Raw genomic sequence first — 8238 nt, 5'->3', positions numbered from 1 at the left:
ATGATAACACCATATTTAAGGGTGAGAAATTCAGAGTGTCCCACTAAGATCAGGAAGGAGGCAAGGAGGATGCACCTTCTCACCACTCCTGTCCACACTGCACTGGAAGGCCTTGCTAATGCACTAAGATAAGGAAAGAAACACACACAGATCGGGAAAGAAGAACAAAACTCTCTTTGTTCACAGACGGTATGATCATCTTTATAGACCACTGTAAGCAACAGACAAAAAAGTCTCCTGGAACTAGTTACTATGCCATCACACTAAGGTTGCAGGATACAAGGTTAATACACGATGGCCAATCACTTCCCTATACACCAGCAATGAACAAGTGACTTTTGAAATTAAAAACCCAAGTCGCCACCTAACGGATACAATGTACAGGTAAATGGCACACGCCCTGGGTGATGGTCACAACTACAACCCAGACTTACCTTACAAATACCAACAATGTAGCCCAATCACATCATATGCCATCATATGAATCTAAAATAAATATTTTAAAAATGAAGTTAAGAACATGATTCCATCTATATTAGCAACCCCCAAATGAAATATTTAGGAATACATCTAATAAAACATGCATAAGACTTACATAAGGAAATTCCCACAAAGAAATCAAAGAACTAAATGAACTGGGAGGTATTTCAGGTTCATGGTAAGAAGATTTAAGAACCATCAAGATGTCAGTTCTTCCCAACCTGATCTACAGATTCAATGAAATCACAATCACAATCCTAACACTTTATTTTCTGGGTATTGACAAACTGCGTGCATGGAGAATCAGAGGAACCAGAATACCCAGCGCAGACCGCAGGGGAACAAAGTGGAGGCTGACCCTTCCCACCTCCACCACTCACTGCAAAGCTCCTGGGATCAAGACAGTGTGTGTTGTGAAAGAGAAGACAAGTAGGTCAACAGACATACAGAGCCTAGAAATAGGGAGATGTGAATAAAGTCAACTGTCTTCACAAAGGAGAAAAGGCAATACGCCCCTGGACACAGAGAATCTCTTGAATAAATGTGGCAGGACAACGTGACACCCGCGGGAATGAAAAACGGATCTAGAAACAGACCTTACACCTCTCATAGAAATTAACTAAAAATGAATCACAGACCTAAATATAAAAGGCAAACTACAAAATTCTAGTCCTAGAAGACTCTTAGGCTGCTTAGTAACAATAATAATAATAATCTCCTAGAAAAAAATAAAGGAGAAAATCTAGATGAGCCTGGGTTTAGAGATGATCTTTTAGATATGATTCATGAAAAGAATGAATTGATATTCTGGACTTCATTAAAATTAAAAATTTCTGCTCCGTGAAAGATGCTGTCAAGAAAATAAGACAAACCACAGACTGGAAGAAAATATTTGCAGAAGACATTTCTGAAGAAGGACTGCTATTCAAAACATACAAAGAACTTTTAGACTTAACACAGTAAGAAAACCACCTGACTAAAAACTGAACCAAAGTCCTTAGCAGACACCTCACCAAAAAGATAAGCAGACGGCAAATAAGCATCTGAAAAGGTGCTCAGGCCATCGGGAAATGCAAATTCAAGTGACAGTGAGTGACCCCCACACACCTGTAAGATCAAAATTCAAAACCCGGACAGCACTAAACGCTGACAGGGATGTGAAGCAACAGGAACATTATAGCATTCATCCTTGGCGGGATGCAAGATGATGGTACTCACACTGGAAGGCACTGCACAGGTCCCCACAAAACTTACCTGCACCACGTGACCCAGCAATCAGGCTGCTTGGAATTTACCCAAAGGACCTGAAAACTCACCTCCACACAAAACCTGCACACTGATGTGCACAGCAGCTGTGCTCATAATTACCAAAGTCAGATGCAAGTAGGACGACCTTCAGTAGGCCAGCGGACAAACTATGGTACATCCGGTCAACAGAAGATTACTTCAGAGCTCTCAAACTATGAAAAGACACAGAGGAAAATTAAATGCATAGGAAAGCAGCCAATGGTAGAGGCTATAGGATTCTGACTGTATGACATTCTGGAAAATAAAAAGATCAGTGACTACCAGGTACTGGGACGCAGAGAGCTGTGAACAGGCATAGCATAAAGGGTTTTTAAGGCCGTGAAACTACTGCAGATGTTATAATGGTGGATATAAGTTTTTATGTATTTAACCAAACCAACAAAATGCACATTACAAGTGAACACTAATGTGAAGTATGAACTTCAGGCGATAGTATGTCAATATAGGCTCAATGACGGTAATAAACATACCCCTCTGGTGGGGGATGTTGGCAGTGAGGAAGGCTATACAAGTGTGGGGTGTGGGGATGTGGAAAGTCTCTGTGCCTTCTGTTCACTATTGCTGAAATCTAAAACTGCTCTGACGTCTACTTTTCCTTAATAAGACACAATTATTAAAAACAACTATTTCAGGACTCTGAATATTGACCCTGGCAAAAAATGAGAATGTTTATTCAAGCAAACCACTGAAACTTGGGTAAGCACGATGGGGGGTACGTGGCATCTGGACCCTCTCCTTCACAGAATAGTTCTAATACGGTGGGATACTGTGTGAAACCAGGAGCATTTATACTACAGAGTGCTGACTTAATCTAAAGCAACGGGGAAAATCTTAAATACCCAGGGGCTGAATAGTAGCGACTTTAGGCAAACAAATGGGGAAGACCCAGTCACAGCCAAACTCAAGTTGCAATACTCATTAGGCCAACTGAGACCAGTAGTCTGGCTGGAAATTTCATGGAAGAGTAAGGGAGAGAAACCCCCAGTCCTTGATAGGATCACGTATTTGGAAAGCAGTGGACATAGGCTATGAACATGCTGAGGAAAGGCCTGAGAAGGTTCTAGCTATCTAAAAACATCTTTGAGGAAGACCTGTGAATTACATGAATGTTAAATGTGTTCTGTAAACCACACATCCACTGACAAAGGATGAAAGCCTTACTGGACCAAAACGTTCAATCCACTCTCAGACCAGTCACTGGCTAGTCACTAAAGCGCACGGATCTAAGTCTGACCCTTAAGTAGCCAAACTTAAAAATGAAAACAAGCAAACAAAAAACCCTGAGGAAATGGCTCTGCACCTGTAGCTCAAGCGGCTGAGGCACCAGCCACATACACCAGAGCTAGTGGGTTCAAATCCAGCCCAGGCCTGCCAAAAACAATGACAACTACAACCAGGAAATGGCTGGGCATTGTGGTGGGTGCTTGTAGTCCCAGCTACTTGGGAGGCAGAGGCAAAAGAATTGCTTAAACCTAGGAGTTGGAGGTTGCTGTGAGCTGTGATGCCAATGCACTCTACCCAGGTGACAGCTTGAGGCCCTGTCTCACACACACACACAAAAAAACTGAGGAGAGATAATCAGAAGTCACATCCTATAGAGGAAACAGACTCCCTCATAATCAATTCAGGCAAGTCACAAAACAAAAACAACACCCCTAGACAGGAAAGGATCAGAATCAGTTGTTAAAATGTATTATTTTAAATTTCCAGTTTTAAAAAGGAAAATATGGCTTATACATTAAAAAAAAAAATCAGCAAACAAAAGCTATTTCAGGAGAGTCCCAAATGCTGGAGTTAGCAGAGACTTTACAGCAGCCATTACAACTATATTCAAAGAACAAAAGGAAACCATGAAAGCATGAAAACAACAGTCAAGCATGAACACCAATAAAGAGATCACAATTATTTAAAAAAAAAAAATCAAATGGAAATTCTGGAGTTGAAAAGTATAATAACTAAAGTGAAAAATTCACTAGAGAGACTCAACAGCTTATGTGAATCCCAAAGGAAGAATCAGGGGACTTCACAGATGAATCAACAGAAATTATACAATCTAAATAGGAAGAAAAAATAATGAAAAATGAACTGAGTATGAAACCTGTGGGATATTACCAATCATTTCAACATATGCACACTCAGAATCCCAGCAGGAGAGTGGGGGCCATGAAAGTTTTAAAGTCTTTTAAAGTAAAGACCACAAAAGCTTTTAATGTCTGAAATTTTCCCAAAATTAATGAAAAGCATTAATCTACATATCCAAGTATCTCAGTGAAATCAAAGTGTGATAAATATTAAGATATCCACATCTAAACACATCAAAATCTTCAAAACAAGAGAAAAATGAACTCATCAAGCACAGGAGAACACTAGTAACATTAACAGCAGACTTCTCAAAAGAAGTGATGACGACCAGAATTAAGTGGTATAACATATTCTACTGCCAAACAAGAATTCTATACCCAGAAAAACTATCCTTCAAAAAAAGAGGACAAAAATAAAGGTGTTCCCAGATAAACAGAATTTGTCACTACCAAAATTTTCTTACAAGATATTTAAGGCAAGCACTCCAGGCCAAAAGGAAATGACTGCAGATGATAACCCAAATCCACAGGAAAAATTAAGAGCACCAGTGAAAAGTAATTATGTAGATAAACATAAGGACAGTAGAAATACTTTTTCAATTTTATTTTCTTATTTAACAATTGCATGGAAAAAATTATTACAACATTTTGTTGTTATAAAATATAAATAAATAGTACTAAAGCAATACTGAAGCAAAGTCTCTATATTTTACTGGAATCAAATTTGTAGTATTCTGAAGTAGATGACAGTATTAAAATGCATACTATAACCCCTAAGGCAATCATTAAGAAGTGACACACTTCCATTATGTGGAGACACAGTGAGGAGGAGGCCCTGTGCCCTCAGCAGGAACCAAGTCATCTGTCACCTTGATCTTGGACTTCCCAGGCACAAAAAATGTGAGAAATAAATTTGTTCAAAAACCTATAGTTTTTTAAAAGAAATTAAAAGGTTATACTAAAAAATATTTATTTAACACAAAGAAAGTAATTAAGGAGAAACAGAGAAATAAAAAGAACAGAGACATAATAAATAACCAGCAAAACAGCAGATATAAATGATTCATGTCACTAATTACAAGAATACACATTCCAATCAAAAGACAGACTTCTGGAATAGATTTCTTTTTAGAACAAGATTCAACCACATGCTGCCTACAAGATACAAATGCTAAATTCAAAACCATAAATAGGTTGCAACTAAAAGGATAGAAAAAGATACACCATGTAAATGTACCATGTAGAGCTGGAGGGACCACACCGCAGAGATATAGACTGTAGGATTAAATGTCAGCACAGAAAAAGAGGATATTTTATAAGAACAAAAGTATCAGTTAATCAGAAGACATAACAATGACAAACATATATGCACCTAACAACAAACCAAAAAACTAATAAACAAAAAACCTAATAAACCTGAAAGGTGTGACAATTTAATAATTTTTTTTTTTTTTTTTTTTTTTTGGTAGAAACAGTCTTACTTTATTGCCCTTGGTAGAGTGCTGTGGTGACACAGCTCACAGCACCTCCAACTCCTGGGCTTAGGCAAGTCTCTTGCTTCAGCCTCCCGAGTAGCTGGGACTAAAGGCACCCGCCACAATGCCCAGCTATGTTTTTGTTGCAGTTTGGCCAGGGCGGGGTTTGAACTCACCACCCTCAGTATATGGGGCCGACGCCCTACTCACTGAGCCACAGGCGCCACCTGACAATTTAATAATTTAAGGCCTCTATACCCCACTCTCAATAACAGACACAAACAGACAAAAGAATCACCAAGAAGACAGAAGAGCCTGACATGACTCACAGAACACTCCACAAAGCAACAACAGATGCATATTCTTTTGAAGCACACATGGGAAAACATGTTACATGTTAAAAAAAGTCTTAATGAATTTTTAGAAACTAAAGACATACTAAGTATATTCTCCAGGCACAAAAAAGTGAAAAGTGGGAATCAGTAACAGAAAGAAACTTGGGAAAACCACTAATATTTGGAAATTAAACAATACATATTTAAATAACCCACAGGTCAAAAAGATAGCTCAAGAGATATTAGAAAATACTTTCAACTAAAGGTAAATGAAGACAAATTTCACTGGATGCAGCTAAGGGTTAGTGTTTAGGTTGATTTATACCTTTAAATGTCTTTATTAGAAGAGAGGGGTCTCAAATCAATAACTTAATACCTTAAAAACCATTCAGAAAGATCAAACTAAGCCCCAAAGTTCCTTAAAAAGAAAAAAAAATTGAAGTAGAAGTTAATGGAATATAAAAGAATAAAGAAAAATGGATGAAACTGCTTAAGTCTCTAAAAAAATAAAGACACTTTTAGAGTAACCAAAAAAAAAGACAAAAAGTAGTAAAATCAGAAATGAAACCACTACCAAATGGATTATAAGAAAATACCATAGACAACTTTATGATGATGAATGGGACAACTTACATGAAATGAACAAATTCCCTCAAAGAGCCAAAATGGTCTCATGAAGAAACACAACGTATATAAGCTTGGTTCCATTGTGCAATCAACAGCGCATTAGACTTCTAAATAGACTTAACACAAGAAAACTGAACACTAATTTCAAATCATTCCACGTAGAAAAATGCAGGGCCAGATGGCTTCACTGTTAACAGTTAAAGAAACAATAGCAGTTCTCCACAAACTCATGCAAAGGAGATGGGACCAGCTCCCAACTCATTCTGTGAGGCCAATATCCTCCTTATAAACAGTCAAAAACATCACAAGAATGAAACACGATACATCAATATCCCTCCTGAATATACTGTATATACAAATATCCTCAACCAAATACCAGAAAAACTAAATTCAGTAATATACAAAAAGGATCACACACATTACAAAGTGAGATTTATCACAGGAATGCAGGGTTGGTTTAACATCAGAAAATCAATTAATGTGATAACACCACATAAATAAAGAACACCAGATATACATACAAGAAACATTTGTTAAAATCTAATCCTATCTATGAAAAAAACTCCAACACACCAGAGATAAAAGGAAATTTTCTCATAAAAAATAAAAGACAGCTATGAAAAACCTATATCCAACATCTAAGTTCAAGACCAACATGAGGAAAATAGCAAAACTCCATCTGTACCAACAAATTTAAAAAATTATCTAGGCATGGTGGTGGGTACCTCTAGTCTTAGCTTGTCAAGAGGCTGAGGCAAGAGGATCACTTGAGCCCAGGAGGTTGAGGCTGCAGTTAAGCCTGTCATCATGCCACAGTATTCCAGCCTGGGTGACACAGTGCTAAAAAGCTTCAGCACAGCTAACGGCATGACAATTAAAGCAAATAAACAATCTTCAGAATGGGAGATGATAATCATGTTATGAATCTGATAAAAGACCTAATAACCAAAATCTATAGAGAACTCAACATATCAACAAGAGCAAAAAACACCATTAATCACAGGGTAAGAGACATAAAGAGAACTTCTCTGAAGACAAATGGCCAAAAAACACATGAAGAAACATTCATCATCCCAAACCATCACACAGATGCCAATCAAAACCACCTGAAACGCCAACCAACCCCCGTGAGAAGAGCCCACGTCACCCGGAACCATCAGAGAGACGCAGATCAAAACCACCCGAAACGCCAACCAACCCCCGTGAGAAGAGCCCACGTCACCCAGAACCATCAGAGAGACACAGATCAAAACCACCGGAGATACCAACCAACCCCCAGGAGAAGAGCCCACGTCACCCGGAACCATCAGAGAGACACAGATCAAAACCACCGGAGATGCCAACCAACCCCTGTGAGAAGAGCCCATGTCACCAAGTCCCAAAGCTGACAGCGGTACAGAAAGAAGGGAACCCTTATACACTGTCAGTGGGACTGCAAACTAATACAGGCTTTTTGGAAAGAAGTACGGAGAATCCTCAAAAGCTAAAAACAGACCTTCTGTGTAACCCCACGACCCCATGAGTAGGCATCTCCTCAAAAGGAAAAAACAATCATTTTATCCTAAGGACATCTGCACTAGATTGTGTACTGTGGTCCAATTCACAATTGCCAAGATGCCCATCAACTCACGACTGGACACATAAACCATGACATAACTGTACCGTGAAATGCTCTTCAGCCACTCAGAGAGGGGACGTAAAGACGCATTTAACTGGAAGGATCTGGAGAACAGCTTCCTAAGGATCACAAGTCCTCAACAACTAACTTGAAACAACCATGCGCCCACATCACAGAAAAACACAAGTTCACGAACGCAGGGAGGGTGCAGGGAGCTTGGTAAGCTCTCACCTAAGGGGTACACCTCCCCCCAAACGCAAACAACGTAGCCTCATTGCATATAAAAAAAGTTACGACTCAGGCTCAGCACCTGT

The sequence above is a fragment of the Otolemur garnettii genome, unplaced genomic scaffold, assembly GCF_000181295.1.
Source record: "Otolemur garnettii isolate 467f Iridium unplaced genomic scaffold, OtoGar3 scaffold00135, whole genome shotgun sequence".
NCBI lineage: Eukaryota > Metazoa > Chordata > Mammalia > Primates > Galagidae > Otolemur > Otolemur garnettii.
This window is presented reverse-complemented; position numbering follows the sequence as displayed.